The sequence below is a fragment of the Lissotriton vulgaris genome, chromosome 1_1 (assembly GCF_964263255.1).
Source record: "Lissotriton vulgaris chromosome 1_1, aLisVul1.2, whole genome shotgun sequence".
In the NCBI taxonomy this organism is placed as follows: Eukaryota; Metazoa; Chordata; class Amphibia; order Caudata; family Salamandridae; genus Lissotriton; species Lissotriton vulgaris.
Window position 1 is genome coordinate 200,583,869 of NC_141685.1, and position 17,500 is coordinate 200,601,368.

Here is a 17,500-nt window from a genome sequence, read left to right on the forward strand (position 1 = left end):
CTACTGTCTAATGGTGTTAGAGCCAGTATTACTACCGGTCACAGTGCATGAGACTCATACATGACTTTTCTCTTTGCCTGCTTAGCGTAGCTCCCTGCTCCTCTGTTTGCGTGCTACCAGCCCGTGAGGCGTGTGTCTTGCCCATCCCATCTTCACTGTGTTATGTTGGACTTGTCTTCTCTGTGAGCAGAGTCTCCTTCCCAGAGCAGGTGCTTTCTCTGAACTCTTGGCTTGTAAGACTGCTGGGAAAGGCCCTCCCTAGCCCCTCAGTCAGATAGATACATTTACCTGCAGAGCTCAGCTTGGGAGAAAGAGATTAGGCAGAGAGCACATAGGGGAAGGCCCACAGAGCACACTTTATTTTACATAAAAGCTCGGGCTTGTGGGAGGACAGGGACATGAGGGTTCTCCTGGAAAGAAATCCCAGGAGTATTGATGGCTAGGCCCTGAAACACAACAATCCCGGAATGGCCAGGCACAAGATGCCTCTGCAATAGGCCTGACCCTAGGCTTCCGGAGTTCTTGATCTCCAGAGGCTCCAGTGATCTAAGCCCGACCAGGGCGCGTTGGGATGGCATTAGGGACGCGTAAAGGGGCGCAGGGCGCAGAACTCTGCCCGTTTCACCCCAGCATTTTGGGGAGGACACAGAATCTGGCAAAGCCAGTGGGAAGGATTTTCCAGGAGGAGAGTTCAGTGACATGATCTGAAACACAATAGTGCTGGTGATCTGGCGGGTGCATTCTGTGAGCCACTTCTGTCAGGAGCAGCCTGCCATCATGCCCTGATAACCACAACTCTAGTACCAAGCCAGTGACCTCAGCAAATGCAAAGACATTATTACTTATAGTCTCCTGCATCTGATTCTTGCCATCATCATGTGAAACGTTGGCGTTATCATGTCTGCTGCGCACACTTTGTTCATATGTGTACAATTTAAGTGTGTGAACCTGACCACTGTCTTGGACAGAGCTCTTTCTGTGAACACACCATGTGAAGCATTGGTGGTTCAGTGGTAGAATTCTCACCTGCCACGCGGGATGCCCGGGTTCGATTCCCGGCCAATGCAAGGTTGCTTTCTTTTGACTTTGTTTTCGAAATGATATATATGAACTCAGTGGGGAATAAAATGGTAAGCAGTGACCCTGACGTGATTTGAACACGCAACCTTCTGATCTGGAGTCAGACGCGCTACCGTTGCGCCACGAGGTCCTTACACTTGCAGCCTTCGATGCCAGATGAACAAATGCTGTGGGCCTTTTGACTTATTTTCCTCTGCTTATATGCCTACGGTTGTATTACAGGGCTTGGCCTTTTGTTTTCTATCCTAATTATTGAAATTGACTGCAGGTGCAGTGAGAACGCTGAGGATTGAACTATTCAGGGAAAGGATCGCACGCAGGAAAGAGCAAAGGTACGTATCTGTGTTTCATGCAGACAAAAGGCTACGTCCCTGGGTGGGCTTGAACCACCAACCTTTCGGTTAACAGCCGAACACGCTAACCGATTGCGCCACAGAGACTATTGACTGTATACATTTCCTGAGACTCAATATATGTCTTGACATGTGTGCGCCTGCCTGGAGCTTGTATTATATAAGGCGTCTTTATGCCATACAGCATTTGTCATTTGCTTAGTGTCTTGTTACTGTTGTAATTTATGATGTGTAGACTACTGTCTAATGGTGTTAGAGCCAGTATTACTACCGGTCACAGTGCATGAGACTCATACATGACTTTTCTCTTTGCCTGCTTAGCGTAGCTCCCTGCTCCTCTGTTTGCGTGCTACCAGCCCGTGAGGCGTGTGTCTTGCCCATCCCATCTTCACTGTGTTATGTTGGACTTGTCTTCTCTGTGAGCAGAGTCTCCTTCCCAGAGCAGGTGCTTTCTCTGAACTCTTGGCTTGTAAGACTGCTGGGAAAGGCCCTCCCTAGCCCCTCAGTCAGATAGATACATTTACCTGCAGAGCTCAGCTTGGGAGAAAGAGATTAGGCAGAGAGCACATAGGGGAAGGCCCACAGAGCACACTTTATTTTACATAAAAGCTCGGGCTTGTGGGAGGACAGGGACATGAGGGTTCTCATGGAAAGAAATCCCAGGAGTATTGATGGCTAGGCCCTGAAACACAACAATCCCGGAATGGCCAGGCACAAGATGCCTCTGCAATAGGCCTGACCCTAGGCTTCCGGAGTTCTTGATCTCCAGAGGCTCCAGTGATCTAAGCCCGACCAGGGCTGTGCCCGACCAGGGCGCGTTGGGATGGCGTTAGGGACGCGTAAAGGGGCGCAGGGCGCAGAACTCTGCCCGTTTCACCCCAGCATTTTGGGGAGGACACAGAATCTGGCAAAGCCAGTGGGAAGGATTTTCCAGGAGGAGAGTTCAGTGACATGATCTGAAACACAATAGTGCTGGTCATCTGGCGGGTGCATTCTGTGAGCCACTTCTGTCAGGAGCAGCCTGCCATCATGCCCTGATAACCACAACTCTAGTACCAAGCCAGTGACCTCAGCAAATGCAAAGACATTATTACTTATAGTCTCCTGCATCTGATTCTTGCCATCATCATGTGAAACGTTGGCGTTATCATGTCTGCTGCGCACACTTTGTTCATATGTGTACAATTTAAGTGTGTGAACCTGACCACTGTCTTGGACAGAGCTCTTGCTGTGAACACACCATGTGAAGCATTGGTGGTTCAGTGGTAGAATTCTCGCCTGCCACGCGGGAGGCCCGAGTTCGATTCCCGGCCAATGCAAGGTTGCTTTCTTTTGACTTTGTTTTCGAAATGATATATATGAACTCAGTGGGGAATAAAATGGTAAGCAGTGACCCCGACGTGATTTGAACACGCAACCTTCTGATCTGGAGTCAGACGCGCAACCGTTGCGCCACGAGGTCCTTACACTTGCAGCCTTCGATGCCAGATGAACAAATGCTGTGGGCCTTTTGACTTATTTTCCTCTGCTTATATGCCTACGGTTGTATTACAGGGCTTGGCCTTTTGTTTTCTATCCTAATTATTGAAATTGACTGCAGGTGCAGTGAGAACGCTGAGGATTGAACTATTCAGGGAAAGGATCGCACGCAGGAAAGAGCAAAGGTACGTATCTGTGTTTCATGCAGACAAAAGGCTACGTCCCTGGGTGGGCTTGAACCACCAACCTTTCGGTTAACAGCCGAACGCGCTAACCGATTGCGCCACAGAGACTATTGACTGTATACATTTCCTGAGACTCAATATATGTCTTGACATGTGTGCGCCTGCCTGGAGCTTGTATTATATAAGGCGTCTTTATGCCATACAGCATTTGTCATTTGCTTAGTGTCTTGTTACTGTTGTAATTTATGATGTGTAGACTACTGTCTAATGGTGTTAGAGCCAGTATTACTACCGGTCACAGTGCATGAGACTCATACATGACTTTTCTCTTTGCCTGCTTAGCGTAGCTCCCTGCTCCTCTGTTTGCGTGCTACCAGCCCGTGAGGCGTGTGTCTTGCCCATCCCATCTTCACTGTGTTATGTTGGACTTGTCTTCTCTGTGAGCAGAGTCTCCTTCCCAGAGCAGGTGCTTTCTCTGAACTCTTGGCTTGTAAGACTGCTGGGAAAGGCCCTCCCTAGCCCCTCAGTCAGATAGATACATTTACCTGCAGAGCTCAGCTTGGGAGAAAGAGATTAGGCAGAGAGCACATAGGGGAAGGCCCACAGAGCACACTTTATTTTACATAAAAGCTCGGGCTTGTGGGAGGACAGGGACATGAGGGTTCTCATGGAAAGAAATCCCAGGAGTATTGATGGCTAGGCCCTGAAACACAACAATCCCGGAATGGCCAGGCACAAGATGCCTCTGCAATAGGCCTGACCCTAGGCTTCCGGAGTTCTTGATCTCCAGAGGCTCCAGTGATCTAAGCCCGACCAGGGCTGTGCCCGACCAGGGCGCGTTGGGATGGCATTAGGGACGCGTAAAGGGGCGCAGGGCGCAGAACTCTGCCCGTTTCACCCCAGCATTTTGGGGAGGACACAGAATCTGGCAAAGCCAGTGGGAAGGATTTTCCAGGAGGAGAGTTCAGTGACATGATCTGAAACACAATAGTGCTGGTGATCTGGCGGGTGCATTCTGTGAGCCACTTCTGTCAGGAGCAGCCTGCCATCATGCCCTGATAACCACAACTCTAGTACCAAGCCAGTGACCTCAGCAAATGCAAAGACATTATTACTTATAGTCTCCTGCATCTGATTCTTGCCATCATCATGTGAAACGTTGGCGTTATCATGTCTGCTGCGCACACTTTGTTCATATGTGTACAATTTAAGTGCGTGAACCTGACCACTGTCTTGGACAGAGCTCTTGCTGTGAACACACCATGTGAAGCATTGGTGGTTCAGTGGTAGAATTCTCACCTGCCACGCGGGATGCCCGGGTTCGATTCCCGGCCAATGCAAGGTTGCTTTCTTTTGACTTTGTTTTCGAAATGATATATATGAACTCAGTGGGGAATAAAATGGTAAGCAGTGACCCCGACGTGATTTGAACACGCAACCTTCTGATCTGGAGTCAGACGCGCTACCGTTGCGCCACGAGGTCCTTACACTTGCAGCCTTCGATGCCAGATGAACAAATGCTGTGGGCCTTTTGACTTATTTTCCTCTGCTTATATGCCTACGGTTGTATTACAGGGCTTGGCCTTTTGTTTTCTATCCTAATTATTGAAATTGACTGCAGGTGCAGTGAGAACGCTGAGGATTGAACTATTCAGGGAAAGGATCGCACGCAGGAAAGAGCAAAGGTACGTATCTGTGTTTCATGCAGACAAAAGGCTACGTCCCTGGGTGGGCTTGAACCACCAACCTTTCGGTTAACAGCCGAACGCGCTAACCGATTGCGCCACAGAGACTATTGACTGTATACATTTCCTGAGACTCAATATATGTCTTGACATGTGTGCGCCTGCCTGGAGCTTGTATTATATAAGGCGTCTTTATGCCATACAGCATTTGTCATTTGCTTAGTGTCTTGTTACTGTTGTAATTTATGATGTGTAGACTACTGTCTAATGGTGTTAGAGCCAGTATTACTACCGGTCACAGTGCATGAGACTCATACATGACTTTTCTCTTTGTCTGCTTAGCGTAGCTCCCTGCTCCTCTGTTTGCGTGCTACCAGCCCGTGAGGCGTGTGTCTTGCCCATCCCATCTTCACTGTGTTATGTTGGACTTGTCTTCTCTGTGAGCAGAGTCTCCTTCCCAGAGCAGGTGCTTTCTCTGAACTCTTGGCTTGTAAGACTGCTGGGAAAGGCCCTCCCTAGCCCCTCAGTCAGATAGATACATTTACCTGCAGAGCTCAGCTTGGGAGAAAGCGATTAGGCAGAGAGCACATAGGGGAAGGCCCACAGAGCACACTTTATTTTACATAAAAGCTCGGGCTTGTGGGAGGACAGGGACATGAGGGTTCTCATGGAAAGAAATCCCAGGAGTATTGATGGCTAGGCCCTGAAACACAACAATCCCGGAATGGCCAGGCACAAGATGCCTCTGCAATAGGCCTGACCCTAGGCTTCCGGAGTTCTTGATCTCCAGAGGCTCCAGTGATCTAAGCCCGACCAGGGCTGTGCCCGACCAGGGCGCGTTGGGATGGCGTTAGGGACGCGTAAAGGGGCGCAGGGCGCAGAACTCTGCCCGTTTCACCCCAGCATTTTGGGGAGGACACAGAATCTGGCAAAGCCAGTGGGAAGGATTTTCCAGGAGGAGAGTTCAGTGACATGATCTGAAACACAATAGTGCTGGTCATCTGGCGGGTGCATTCTGTGAGCCACTTCTGTCAGGAGCAGCCTGCCATCATGCCCTGATAACCACAACTCTAGTACCAAGCCAGTGACCTCAGCAAATGCAAAGACATTATTACTTATAGTCTCCTGCATCTGATTCTTGCCATCATCATGTGAAACGTTGGCGTTATCATGTCTGCTGCGCACACTTTGTTCATATGTGTACAATTTAAGTGTGTGAACCTGACCACTGTCTTGGACAGAGCTCTTGCTGTGAACACACCATGTGAAGCATTGGTGGTTCAGTGGTAGAATTCTCGCCTGCCACGCGGGAGGCCCGAGTTCGATTCCCGGCCAATGCAAGGTTGCTTTCTTTTGACTTTGTTTTCGAAATGATATATATGAACTCAGTGGGGAATAAAATGGTAAGCAGTGACCCCGACGTGATTTGAACACGCAACCTTCTGATCTGGAGTCAGACGCGCTACCGTTGCGCCACGAGGTCCTTACACTTGCAGCCTTCGATGCCAGATGAACAAATGCTGTGGGCCTTTTGACTTATTTTCCTCTGCTTATATGCCTACGGTTGTATTACAGGGCTTGGCCTTTTGTTTTCTATCCTAATTATTGAAATTGACTGCAGGTGCAGTGAGAACGCTGAGGATTGAACTATTCAGGGAAAGGATCGCACGCAGGAAAGAGCAAAGGTACGTATCTGTGTTTCATGCAGACAAAAGGCTACGTCCCTGGGTGGGCTTGAACCACCAACCTTTCGGTTAACAGCCGAACGCGCTAACCGATTGCGCCACAGAGACTATTGACTGTATACATTTCCTGAGACTCAATATATGTCTTGACATGTGTGCGCCTGCCTGGAGCTTGTATTATATAAGGCGTCTTTATGCCATACAGCATTTGTCATTTGCTTAGTGTCTTGTTACTGTTGTAATTTATGATGTGTAGACTACTGTCTAATGGTGTTAGAGCCAGTATTACTACCGGTCACAGTGCATGAGACTCATACATGACTTTTCTCCTTGCCTGCTTAGCGTAGCTCCCTGCTCCTCTGTTTGCGTGCTACCAGCCCGTGAGGCGTGTGTCTTGCCCATCCCATCTTCACTGTGTTATGTTGGACTTGTCTTCTCTGTGAGCAGAGTCTCCTTCCCAGAGCAGGTGCTTTCTCTGAACTCTTGGCTTGTAAGACTGCTGGGAAAGGCCCTCCCTAGCCCCTCAGTCAGATAGATACATTTACCTGCAGAGCTCAGCTTGGGAGAAAGAGATTAGGCAGAGAGCACATAGGGGAAGGCCCACAGAGCACACTTTATTTTACATAAAAGCTCGGGCTTGTGGGAGGACAGGGACATGAGGGTTCTCATGGAAAGAAATCCCAGGAGTATTGATGGCTAGGCCCTGAAACACAACAATCCCGGAATGGCCAGGCACAAGATGCCTCTGCAATAGGCCTGACCCTAGGCTTCCGGAGTTCTTGATCTCCAGAGGCTCCAGTGATCTAAGCCCGACCAGGGCTGTGCCCGACCAGGGCGCCTTGGGATGGCATTAGGGACGCGTAAAGGGGCGCAGGGAGCAGAACTCTGCCCGTTTCACCCCAGCATTTTGGGGAGGACACAGAATCTGGCAAAGCCAGTGGGAAGGATTTTCCAGGAGGAGAGTTCAGTGACATGATCTGAAACACAATAGTGCTGGTGATCTGGCGGGTGCATTCTGTGAGCCACTTCTGTCAGGAGCAGCCTGCCATCATGCCCTGATAACCACAACTCTAGTACCAAGCCAGTGACCTCAGCAAATGCAAAGACATTATTACTTATAGTCTCCTGCATCTGATTCTTGCCATCATCATGTGAAACGTTGGCGTTATCATGTCTGCTGCGCACACTTTGTTCATATGTGTACAATTTAAGTGTGTGAACCTGACCACTGTCTTGGACAGAGCTCTTGCTGTGAACACACCATGTGAAGCATTGGTGGTTCAGTGGTAGAATTCTCGCCTGCCATGCGGGAGGCCCGGGTTCGATTCCCGGCCAATGCAAGGTTGCTTTCTTTTGACTTTGTTTTCGAAATGATATCTATGAACTCAGTGGGGAATAAAATGGTAAGCAGTGACCCCGACGTGATTTGAACACGCAACTTTCTGATCTAGAGTCAGACGCGCTACCGTTGCGCCACGAGGTCCTTACACTTGCAGCCTTCGATGCCAGATGAACAAATGCTGTGGGCCTTTTGACTTATTTTCCTCTGCTTATATGCCTACGGTTGTATTACAGGGCTTGGCCTTTTGTTTTCTATCCTAATTATTGAAATTGACTGCAGGTGCAGTGAGAACGCTGAGGATTGAACTATTCAGGGAAAGGATCGCACGCAGGAAAGAGCAAAGGTACGTATCTGTGTTTCATGCAGACAAAAGGCTACGTCCCTGGGTGGGCTTGAACCACCAACCTTTCGGTTAACAGCCGAACGCGCTAACCGATTGCGCCACAGAGACTATTGACTGTATACATTTCCTGAGACTCAATATATGTCTTGACATGTGTGCGCCTGCCTGGAGCTTGTATTATATAAGGCGTCTTTATGCCATACAGCATTTGTCATTTGCTTAGTGTCTTGTTACTGTTGTAATTTATGATGTGTAGACTACTGTCTAATGGTGTTAGAGCCAGTATTACTACCGGTCACAGTGCATGAGACTCATACATGACTTTTCTCTTTGCCTGCTTAGCGTAGCTCCCTGCTCCTCTGTTTGCGTGCTACCAGCCCGTGAGGCGTGTGTCTTGCCCATCCCATCTTCACTGTGTTATGTTGGACTTGTCTTCTCTGTGAGCAGAGTCTCCTTCCCAGAGCAGGTGCTTTCTCTGAACTCTTGGCTTGTAAGACTGCTGGGAAAGGCCCTCCCTAGCCCCTCAGTCAGATAGATACATTTACCTGCAGAGCTCAGCTTGGGAGAAAGAGATTAGGCAGAGAGCACATAGGGGAAGGCCCACAGAGCACACTTTATTTTACATAAAAGCTCGGGCTTGTGGGAGGACAGGGGCATGAGGGTTCTCATGGAAAGAAATCCCAGGAGTATTGATGGCTAGGCCCTGAAACACAACAATCCCGGAATGGCCAGGCACAAGATGCCTCTGCAATAGGCCTGACCCTAGGCTTCCGGAGTTCTTGATCTCCAGAGGCTCCAGTGATCTAAGCCCGACCAGGGCTGTGCCCGACCAGGGCGCGTTGGGATGGCGTTAGGGACGCGTAAAGGGGCGCAGGGCGCAGAACTCTGCCCGTTTCACCCCAGCATTTTGGGGAGGACACAGAATCTGGCAAAGCCAGTGGGAAGGATTTTCCAGGAGGAGAGTTCAGTGACATGATCTGAAACACAATAGTGCTGGTGATCTGGCGGGTGCATTCTGTGAGCCACTTCTGTCAGGAGCAGCCTGCCATCATGCCCTGATAACCACAACTCTAGTACCAAGCCAGTGACCTCAGCAAATGCAAAGACATTATTACTTATAGTCTCCTGCATCTGATTCTTGCCATCATCATGTGAAACGTTGGCGTTATCATGTCTGCTGCGCACACTTTGTTCATATGTGTACAATTTAAGTGTGTGAACCTGACCACTGTCTTGGACAGAGCTCTTGCTGTGAACACACCATGTGAAGCATTGGTGGTTCAGTGGTAGAATTCTCGCCTGCCACGCGGGAGGCCCGGGTTTGATTCCCGGCCAATGCAAGGTTGCTTTCTTTTGACTTTGTTTTCGAAATGATATATATGAACTCAGTGGGGAATAAAATGGTAAGCAGTGACCCCGACGTGATTTGAACACGCAACCTTCTGATCTGGAGTCAGACGCGCTACCGTTGCGCCACGAGGTCCTTACACTTGCAGCCTTCGATGCCAGATGAACAAATGCTGTGGGCCTTTTGACTTATTTTCCTCTGCTTATATGCCTACGGTTGTATTACAGGGCTTGGCCTTTTGTTTTCTATCCTAATTATTGAAATTGACTGCAGGTGCAGTGAGAACGCTGAGGATTGAACTATTCAGGGAAAGGATCGCACGCAGGAAAGAGCAAAGGTACGTATCTGTGTTTCATGCAGACAAAAGGCTACGTCCCTGGGTGGGCTTGAACCACCAACCTTTCGGTTAACAGCCGAACACGCTAACCGATTGCGCCACAGAGACTATTGACTGTATACATTTCCTGAGACTCAATATATGTCTTGACATGTGTGCGCCTGCCTGGAGCTTGTATTATATAAGGCGTCTTTATGCCATACAGCATTTGTCATTTGCTTAGTGTCTTGTTACTGTTGTAATTTATGATGTGTAGACTACTGTCTAATGGTGTTAGAGCCAGTATTACTACCGGTCACAGTGCATGAGACTCATACATGACTTTTCTCTTTGCCTGCTTAGCGTAGCTCCCTGCTCCTCTGTTTGCGTGCTACCAGCCCGTGAGGCGTGTGTCTTGCCCATCCCATCTTCACTGTGTTATGTTGGACTTGTCTTCTCTGTGAGCAGAGTCTCCTTCCCAGAGCAGGTGCTTTCTCTGAACTCTTGGCTTGTAAAACTGCTGGGAAAGGCCCTCCCTAGCCCCTCAGTCAGATAGATACATTTACCTGCAGAGCTCAGCTTGGGAGAAAGAGATTAGGCAGAGAGCACATAGGGGAAGGCCCACAGAGCACACTTTATTTTACATAAAAGCTCGGGCTTGTGGGAGGACAGGGACATGAGGGTTCTCATGGAAAGAAATCCCAGGAGTATTGATGGCTAGGCCCTGAAACACAACAATCCCGGAATGGCCAGGCACAAGATGCCTCTGCAATAGGCCTGACCCTAGGCTTCCGGAGTTCTTGATCTCCAGAGGCTCCAGTGATCTAAGCCCGACCAGGGCTGTGCCCGACCAGGGCGCGTTGGGATGGCATTAGGGACGCGTAAAGGGGCGCAGGGCGCAGAACTCTGCCCGTTTCACCCCAGCATTTTGGGGAGGACACAGAATCTGGCAAAGCCAGTGGGAAGGATTTTCCAGGAGGAGAGTTCAGTGACATGATCTGAAACACAATAGTGCTGGTGATCTGGCGGGTGCATTCTGTGAGCCACTTCTGTCAGGAGCAGCCTGCCATCATGCCCTGATAACCACAACTCTAGTACCAAGCCAGTGACCTCAGCAAATGCAAAGACATTATTACTTATAGTCTCCTGCATCTGATTCTTGCCATCATCATGTGAAACGTTGGCGTTATCATGTCTGCTGCGCACACTTTGTTCATATGTGTACAATTTAAGTGTGTGAACCTGACCACTGTCTTGGACAGAGCTCTTGCTGTGAACACACCATGTGAAGCATTGGTGGTTCAGTGGTAGAATTCTCGCCTGCCATGCGGGAGGCCCGGGTTCGATTCCCGGCCAATGCAAGGTTGCTTTCTTTTGACTTTGTTTTCGAAATGATATCTATGAACTCAGTGGGGAATAAAATGGTAAGCAGTGACCCCGACGTGATTTGAACACGCAACCTTCTGATCTGGAGTCAGACGCGCTACCGTTGCGCCACGAGGTCCTTACACTTGCAGCCTTCGATGCCAGATGAACAAATGCTGTGGGCCTTTTGACTTATTTTCCTCTGCTTATATGCCTACGGTTGTATTACAGGGCTTGGCCTTTTGTTTTCTATCCTAATTATTGAAATTGACTGCAGGTGCAGTGAGAACGCTGAGGATTGAACTATTCAGGGAAAGGATCGCACGCAGGAAAGAGCAAAGGTACGTATCTGTGTTTCATGCAGACAAAAGGCTACGTCCCTGGGTGGGCTTGAACCACCAACCTTTCGGTTAACAGCCGAACGCGCTAACCGATTGCGCCACAGAGACTATTGACTGTATACATTTCCTGAGACTCAATATATGTCTTGACATGTGTGCGCCTGCCTGGAGCTTGTATTATATAAGGCGTCTTTATGCCATACAGCATTTGTCATTTGCTTAGTGTCTTGTTACTGTTGTAATTTATGATGTGTAGACTACTGTCTAATGGTGTTAGAGCCAGTATTACTACCGGTCACAGTGCATGAGACTCATACATGACTTTTCTCTTTGCCTGCTTAGCGTAGCTCCCTGCTCCTCTGTTTGCGTGCTACCAGCCCGTGAGGCGTGTGTCTTGCCCATCCCATCTTCACTGTGTTATGTTGGACTTGTCTTCTCTGTGAGCAGAGTCTCCTTCCCAGAGCAGGTGCTTTCTCTGAACTCTTGGCTTGTAAGACTGCTGGGAAAGGCCCTCCCTAGCCCCTCAGTCAGATAGATACATTTACCTGCAGAGCTCAGCTTGGGAGAAAGAGATTAGGCAGAGAGCACATAGGGGAAGGCCCACAGAGCACACTTTATTTTACATAAAAGCTCGGGCTTGTGGGAGGACAGGGGCATGAGGGTTCTCATGGAAAGAAATCCCAGGAGTATTGATGGCTAGGCCCTGAAACACAACAATCCCGGAATGGCCAGGCACAAGATGCCTCTGCAATAGGCCTGACCCTAGGCTTCCGGAGTTCTTGATCTCCAGAGGCTCCAGTGATCTAAGCCCGACCAGGGCTGTGCCCGACCAGGGCACGTTGGGATGGCGTTAGGGACGCGTAAAGGGGCGCAGGGCGCAGAACTCTGCCCGTTTCACCCCAGCATTTTGGGGAGGACACAGAATCTGGCAAAGCCAGTGGGAAGGATTTTCCAGGAGGAGAGTTCAGTGACATGATCTGAAACACAATAGTGCTGGTGATCTGGCGGGTGCATTCTGTGAGCCACTTCTGTCAGGAGCAGCCTGCCATCATGCCCTGATAACCACAACTCTAGTACCAAGCCAGTGACCTCAGCAAATGCAAAGACATTATTACTTATAGTCTCCTGCATCTGATTCTTGCCATCATCATGTGAAACGTTGGCGTTATCATGTCTGCTGCGCACACTTTGTTCATATGTGTACAATTTAAGTGTGTGAACCTGACCACTGTCTTGGACAGAGCTCTTGCTGTGAACACACCATGTGAAGCATTGGTGGTTCAGTGGTAGAATTCTCGCCTGCCACGCGGGAGGCCCGGGTTCGATTCCCGGCCAATGCAAGGTTGCTTTCTTTTGACTTTGTTTTCGAAATGATATATATGAACTCAGTGGGGAATAAAATGGTAAGCAGTGACCCCGACGTGATTTGAACACGCAACCTTCTGATCTGGAGTCAGACGCGCTACCGTTGCGCCACGAGGTCCTTACACTTGCAGCCTTCGATGCCAGATGAACAAATGCTGTGGGCCTTTTGACTTATTTTCCTCTGCTTATATGCCTACGGTTGTATTACAGGGCTTGGCCTTTTGTTTTCTATCCTAATTATTGAAATTGACTGCAGGTGCAGTGAGAACGCTGAGGATTGAACTATTCAGGGAAAGGATCGCACGCAGGAAAGAGCAAAGGTACGTATCTGTGTTTCATGCAGACAAAAGGCTACGTCCCTGGGTGGGCTTGAACCACCAACCTTTCGGTTAACAGCCGAACGCGCTAACCGATTGCGCCACAGAGACTATTGACTGTATACATTTCCTGAGACTCAATATATGTCTTGACATGTGTGCGCCTGCCTGGAGCTTGTATTATATAAGGCGTCTTTATGCCATACAGCATTTGTCATTTGCTTAGTGTCTTGTTACTGTTGTAATTTATGATGTGTAGACTACTGTCTAATGGTGTTAGAGCCAGTATTACTACCGGTCACAGTGCATGAGACTCATACATGACTTTTCTCTTTGCCTGCTTAGCGTAGCTCCCTGCTCCTCTGTTTGCGTGCTACCAGCCCGTGAGGCGTGTGTCTTGCCCATCCCATCTTCACTGTGTTATGTTGGACTTGTCTTCTCTGTGAGCAGAGTCTCCTTCCCAGAGCAGGTGCTTTCTCTGAACTCTTGGCTTGTAAGACTGCTGGGAAAGGCCCTCCCTAGCCCCTCAGTCAGATAGATACATTTACCTGCAGAGCTCAGCTTGGGAGAAAGAGATTAGGCAGAGAGCACATAGGGGAAGGCCCACAGAGCACACTTTATTTTACATAAAAGCTCGGGCTTGTGGGAGGACAGGGACATGAGGGTTCTCCTGGAAAGAAATCCCAGGAGTATTGATGGCTAGGCCCTGAAACACAACAATCCCGGAATGGCCAGGCACAAGATGCCTCTGCAATAGGCCTGACCCTAGGCTTCCGGAGTTCTTGATCTCCAGAGGCTCCAGTGATCTAAGCCCGACCAGGGCGCATTGGGATGGCATTAGGGACGCGTAAAGGGGCGCAGGGCGCAGAACTCTGCCCGTTTCACCCCAGCATTTTGGGGAGGACACAGAATCTGGCAAAGCCAGTGGGAAGGATTTTCCAGGAGGAGAGTTCAGTGACATGATCTGAAACACAATAGTGCTGGTGATCTGGCGGGTGCATTCTGTGAGCCACTTCTGTCAGGAGCAGCCTGCCATCATGCCCTGATAACCACAACTCTAGTACCAAGCCAGTGACCTCAGCAAATGCAAAGACATTATTACTTATAGTCTCCTGCATCTGATTCTTGCCATCATCATGTGAAACGTTGGCGTTATCATGTCTGCTGCGCACACTTTGTTCATATGTGTACAATTTAAGTGTGTGAACCTGACCACTGTCTTGGACAGAGCTCTTGCTGTGAACACACCATGTGAAGCATTGGTGGTTCAGTGGTAGAATTCTCGCCTGCCACGCGGGAGGCCCGGGTTCGATTCCCGGCCAATGCAAGGTTGCTTTCTTTTGACTTTGTTTTCGAAATGATATATATGAACTCAGTGGGGAATAAAATGGTAAGCAGTGACCCCGACGTGATTTGAACACGCAACCTTCTGATCTGGAGTCAGACGCGCTACCGTTGCGCCACAAGGTCCTTACACTTGCAGCCTTCGATGCCAGATGAACAAATGCTGTGGGCCTTTTGACTTATTTTCCTCTGCTTATATGCCTACGGTTGTATTACAGGGCTTGGCCTTTTGTTTTCTATCCTAATTATTGAAATTGACTGCAGGTGCAGTGAGAACGCTGAGGATTGAACTATTCAGGGAAAGGATCGCACGCAGGAAAGAGCAAAGGTACGTATCTGTGTTTCATGCAGACAAAAGGCTACGTCCCTGGGTGGGCTTGAACCACCAACCTTTCGGTTAACAGCCGAACGCGCTAACCGATTGTGCCACAGAGACTATTGACTGTATACATTTCCTGAGACTCAATATATGTCTTGACATGTGTGTGCCTGCCTGGAGCTTGTATTATATAAGGCGTCTTTATGCCATACAGCATTTGTCATTTGCTTAGTGTCTTGTTACTGTTGTAATTTATGATGTGTAGACTACTGTCTAATGGTGTTAGAGCCAGTATTACTACCGGTCACAGTGCATGAGACTCATACATGACTTTTCTCTTTGCCTGCTTAGCGTAGCTCCCTGCTCCTCTGTTTGCGTGCTACCAGCCCGTGAGGCGTGTGTCTTGCCCATCCCATCTTCACTGTGTTATGTTGGACTTGTCTTCTCTGTGAGCAGAGTCTCCTTCCCAGAGCAGGTGCTTTCTCTGAACTCTTGGCTTGTAAGACTGCTGGGAAAGGCCCTCCCTAGCCCCTCAGTCAGATAGATACATTTACCTGCAGAGCTCAGCTTGGGAGAAAGAGATTAGGCAGAGAGCACATAGGGGAAGGCCCACAGAGCACACTTTATTTTACATAAAAGCTCGGGCTTGTGGGAGGACAGGGACATGAGGGTTCTCATGGAAAGAAATCCCAGGAGTATTGATGGCTAGGCCCTGAAACACAACAATCCCGGAATGGCCAGGCACAAGATGCCTCTGCAATAGGCCTGACCCTAGGCTTCCGGAGTTCTTGATCTCCAGAGGCTCCAGTGATCTAAGCCCGACCAGGGCTGTGCCCGACCAGGGCGCGTTGGGATGGCGTTAGGGACGCGTAAAGGGGCGCAGGGCGCAGAACTCTGCCCGTTTCACCCCAGCATTTTGGGGAGGACACAGAATCTGGCAAAGCCAGTGGGAAGGATTTTCCAGGAGGAGAGTTCAGTGACATGATCTGAAACACAATAGTGCTGGTGATCTGGCGGGTGCATTCTGTGAGCCACTTCTGTCAGGAGCAGCCTGCCATCATGCCCTGATAACCACAACTCTAGTACCAAGCCAGTGACCTCAGCAAATGCAAAGACATTATTACTTATAGTCTCCTGCATCTGATTCTTGCCATCATCATGTGAAACGTTGGCGTTATCATGTCTGCTGCGCACACTTTGTTCATATGTGTACAATTTAAGTGTGTGAACCTGACCACTGTCTTGGACAGAGCTCTTGCTGTGAACACACCATGTGAAGCATTGGTGGTTCAGTGGTAGAATTCTCGCCTGCCACGCGGGAGGCCCGGGTTCTATTCCCGGCCAATGCAAGGTTGCTTTCTTTTGACTTTGTTTTCGAAATGATATATATGAACTCAGTGGGGAATAAAATGGTAAGCAGTGGCCCCGACGTGATTTGAACACGCAACCTTCTGATCTGGAGTCAGACGCGCTACCGTTGCGCCACGAGGTCCTTACACTTGCAGCCTTCGATGCCAGATGAACAAATGCTGTGGGCCTTTTGACTTATTTTCCTCTGCTTATATGCCTACGGTTGTATTACAGGGCTTGGCCTTTTGTTTTCTATCCTAATTATTGAAATTGACTGCAGGTGCAGTGAGAACGCTGAGGATTGAACTATTCAGGGAAAGGATCGCACGCAGGAAAGAGCAAAGGTACGTATCTGTGTTTCATGCAGACAAAAGGCTACGTCCCTGGGTGGGCTTGAACCACCAACCTTTCGGTTAACAGCCGAACGCGCTAACCGATTGCGCCACAGAGACTATTGACTGTATACATTTCCTGAGACTCAATATATGTCTTGACATGTGTGCGCCTGCCTGGAGCTTGTATTATATAAGGCGTCTTTATGCCATACAGCATTTGTCATTTGCTTAGTGTCTTGTTACTGTTGTAATTTATGATGTGTAGACTACTGTCTAATGGTGTTAGAGCCAGTATTACTACCGGTCACAGTGCATGAGACTCATACATGACTTTTCTCTTTGCCTGCTTAGCGTAGCTCCCTGCTCCTCTGTTTGCGTGCTACCAGCCCGTGAGGCGTGTGTCTTGCCCATCCCATCTTCACTGTGTTATGTTGGACTTGTCTTCTCTGTGAGCAGAGTCTCCTTCCCAGAGCAGGTGCTTTCTCTGAACTCTTGGCTTGTAAGACTGCTGGGAAAGGCCCTCCCTAGCCCCTCAGTCAGATAGATACATTTACCTGCAGAGCTCAGCTTGGGAGAAAGAGATTAGGCAGAGAGCACATAGGGGAAGGCCCACAGAGCACACTTTATTTTACATAAAAGCTCGGGCTTGTGGGAGGACAGGGACATGAGGGTTCTCCTGGAAAGAAATCCCAGGAGTATTGATGGCTAGGCCCTGAAACACAACAATCCCGGAATGGCCAGGCACAAGATGCCTCTGCAATAGGCCTGACCCTAGGCTTCCGGAGTTCTTGATCTCCAGAGGCTCCAGTGATCTAAGCCCGACCAGGGCTGTGCCCGACCAGGGCGCGTTGGGATGGCGTTAGGGACGCGTAAAGGGGCGCAGGGCGCAGAACTCTGCCCGTTTCACCCCAGCATTTTGGGGAGGACACAGAATCTGGCAAAGCCAGT

General features: G+C 49.3%; 29 non-coding genes across 29 annotated transcripts; 10 read left to right on the forward strand and 19 right to left on the reverse strand.

The window, feature by feature from the left end:
• Positions 1-996: 996 nt before the first annotated feature.
• On the forward strand, positions 997-1,067 carry TRNAG-GCC (transfer RNA glycine (anticodon GCC)). The gene has a single exon. It is a non-coding gene; the product is annotated as a tRNA-Gly (tRNA).
• A 71-nt stretch (positions 1,068-1,138) lies between these two features.
• Positions 1,139-1,210, reverse strand: TRNAW-CCA (transfer RNA tryptophan (anticodon CCA)). The gene has a single exon. It is a non-coding gene; the product is annotated as a tRNA-Trp (tRNA).
• Positions 1,211-1,446: 236 nt separating this feature from the next.
• On the reverse strand, positions 1,447-1,520 carry TRNAN-GUU (transfer RNA asparagine (anticodon GUU)). Its single transcript has one exon. It is a non-coding gene; the product is annotated as a tRNA-Asn (tRNA).
• Positions 1,521-2,681: 1,161 nt separating this feature from the next.
• On the forward strand, positions 2,682-2,752 carry TRNAG-GCC (transfer RNA glycine (anticodon GCC)). The gene has a single exon. It is a non-coding gene; the product is annotated as a tRNA-Gly (tRNA).
• A 71-nt stretch (positions 2,753-2,823) lies between these two features.
• TRNAW-CCA (transfer RNA tryptophan (anticodon CCA)) lies at positions 2,824-2,895 on the reverse strand. The gene has a single exon. It is a non-coding gene; the product is annotated as a tRNA-Trp (tRNA).
• A 236-nt stretch (positions 2,896-3,131) lies between these two features.
• On the reverse strand, positions 3,132-3,205 carry TRNAN-GUU (transfer RNA asparagine (anticodon GUU)). The gene has a single exon. It is a non-coding gene; the product is annotated as a tRNA-Asn (tRNA).
• A 1,161-nt stretch (positions 3,206-4,366) lies between these two features.
• TRNAG-GCC (transfer RNA glycine (anticodon GCC)) lies at positions 4,367-4,437 on the forward strand. The gene has a single exon. It is a non-coding gene; the product is annotated as a tRNA-Gly (tRNA).
• Positions 4,438-4,508: 71 nt separating this feature from the next.
• On the reverse strand, positions 4,509-4,580 carry TRNAW-CCA (transfer RNA tryptophan (anticodon CCA)). Its single transcript has one exon. It is a non-coding gene; the product is annotated as a tRNA-Trp (tRNA).
• A 236-nt stretch (positions 4,581-4,816) lies between these two features.
• Positions 4,817-4,890, reverse strand: TRNAN-GUU (transfer RNA asparagine (anticodon GUU)). The gene has a single exon. It is a non-coding gene; the product is annotated as a tRNA-Asn (tRNA).
• Positions 4,891-6,051: 1,161 nt separating this feature from the next.
• TRNAG-GCC (transfer RNA glycine (anticodon GCC)) lies at positions 6,052-6,122 on the forward strand. The gene has a single exon. It is a non-coding gene; the product is annotated as a tRNA-Gly (tRNA).
• A 71-nt stretch (positions 6,123-6,193) lies between these two features.
• TRNAW-CCA (transfer RNA tryptophan (anticodon CCA)) lies at positions 6,194-6,265 on the reverse strand. Its single transcript has one exon. It is a non-coding gene; the product is annotated as a tRNA-Trp (tRNA).
• Positions 6,266-6,501: 236 nt separating this feature from the next.
• TRNAN-GUU (transfer RNA asparagine (anticodon GUU)) lies at positions 6,502-6,575 on the reverse strand. The gene has a single exon. It is a non-coding gene; the product is annotated as a tRNA-Asn (tRNA).
• A 1,161-nt stretch (positions 6,576-7,736) lies between these two features.
• Positions 7,737-7,807, forward strand: TRNAG-GCC (transfer RNA glycine (anticodon GCC)). Its single transcript has one exon. It is a non-coding gene; the product is annotated as a tRNA-Gly (tRNA).
• Positions 7,808-8,186: 379 nt separating this feature from the next.
• On the reverse strand, positions 8,187-8,260 carry TRNAN-GUU (transfer RNA asparagine (anticodon GUU)). The gene has a single exon. It is a non-coding gene; the product is annotated as a tRNA-Asn (tRNA).
• Positions 8,261-9,421: 1,161 nt separating this feature from the next.
• On the forward strand, positions 9,422-9,492 carry TRNAG-GCC (transfer RNA glycine (anticodon GCC)). The gene has a single exon. It is a non-coding gene; the product is annotated as a tRNA-Gly (tRNA).
• Positions 9,493-9,563: 71 nt separating this feature from the next.
• Positions 9,564-9,635, reverse strand: TRNAW-CCA (transfer RNA tryptophan (anticodon CCA)). The gene has a single exon. It is a non-coding gene; the product is annotated as a tRNA-Trp (tRNA).
• Positions 9,636-9,871: 236 nt separating this feature from the next.
• On the reverse strand, positions 9,872-9,945 carry TRNAN-GUU (transfer RNA asparagine (anticodon GUU)). Its single transcript has one exon. It is a non-coding gene; the product is annotated as a tRNA-Asn (tRNA).
• A 1,161-nt stretch (positions 9,946-11,106) lies between these two features.
• Positions 11,107-11,177, forward strand: TRNAG-GCC (transfer RNA glycine (anticodon GCC)). Its single transcript has one exon. It is a non-coding gene; the product is annotated as a tRNA-Gly (tRNA).
• A 71-nt stretch (positions 11,178-11,248) lies between these two features.
• On the reverse strand, positions 11,249-11,320 carry TRNAW-CCA (transfer RNA tryptophan (anticodon CCA)). The gene has a single exon. It is a non-coding gene; the product is annotated as a tRNA-Trp (tRNA).
• Positions 11,321-11,556: 236 nt separating this feature from the next.
• TRNAN-GUU (transfer RNA asparagine (anticodon GUU)) lies at positions 11,557-11,630 on the reverse strand. The gene has a single exon. It is a non-coding gene; the product is annotated as a tRNA-Asn (tRNA).
• A 1,161-nt stretch (positions 11,631-12,791) lies between these two features.
• Positions 12,792-12,862, forward strand: TRNAG-GCC (transfer RNA glycine (anticodon GCC)). Its single transcript has one exon. It is a non-coding gene; the product is annotated as a tRNA-Gly (tRNA).
• Positions 12,863-12,933: 71 nt separating this feature from the next.
• On the reverse strand, positions 12,934-13,005 carry TRNAW-CCA (transfer RNA tryptophan (anticodon CCA)). Its single transcript has one exon. It is a non-coding gene; the product is annotated as a tRNA-Trp (tRNA).
• A 236-nt stretch (positions 13,006-13,241) lies between these two features.
• On the reverse strand, positions 13,242-13,315 carry TRNAN-GUU (transfer RNA asparagine (anticodon GUU)). The gene has a single exon. It is a non-coding gene; the product is annotated as a tRNA-Asn (tRNA).
• A 1,145-nt stretch (positions 13,316-14,460) lies between these two features.
• TRNAG-GCC (transfer RNA glycine (anticodon GCC)) lies at positions 14,461-14,531 on the forward strand. Its single transcript has one exon. It is a non-coding gene; the product is annotated as a tRNA-Gly (tRNA).
• A 71-nt stretch (positions 14,532-14,602) lies between these two features.
• Positions 14,603-14,674, reverse strand: TRNAW-CCA (transfer RNA tryptophan (anticodon CCA)). The gene has a single exon. It is a non-coding gene; the product is annotated as a tRNA-Trp (tRNA).
• Positions 14,675-14,910: 236 nt separating this feature from the next.
• TRNAN-GUU (transfer RNA asparagine (anticodon GUU)) lies at positions 14,911-14,984 on the reverse strand. The gene has a single exon. It is a non-coding gene; the product is annotated as a tRNA-Asn (tRNA).
• A 1,161-nt stretch (positions 14,985-16,145) lies between these two features.
• Positions 16,146-16,216, forward strand: TRNAG-GCC (transfer RNA glycine (anticodon GCC)). The gene has a single exon. It is a non-coding gene; the product is annotated as a tRNA-Gly (tRNA).
• A 71-nt stretch (positions 16,217-16,287) lies between these two features.
• Positions 16,288-16,360, reverse strand: TRNAW-CCA (transfer RNA tryptophan (anticodon CCA)). The gene has a single exon. It is a non-coding gene; the product is annotated as a tRNA-Trp (tRNA).
• Positions 16,361-16,595: 235 nt separating this feature from the next.
• TRNAN-GUU (transfer RNA asparagine (anticodon GUU)) lies at positions 16,596-16,669 on the reverse strand. The gene has a single exon. It is a non-coding gene; the product is annotated as a tRNA-Asn (tRNA).
• Between the last annotated feature and the right edge of the window lie 831 nt (positions 16,670-17,500).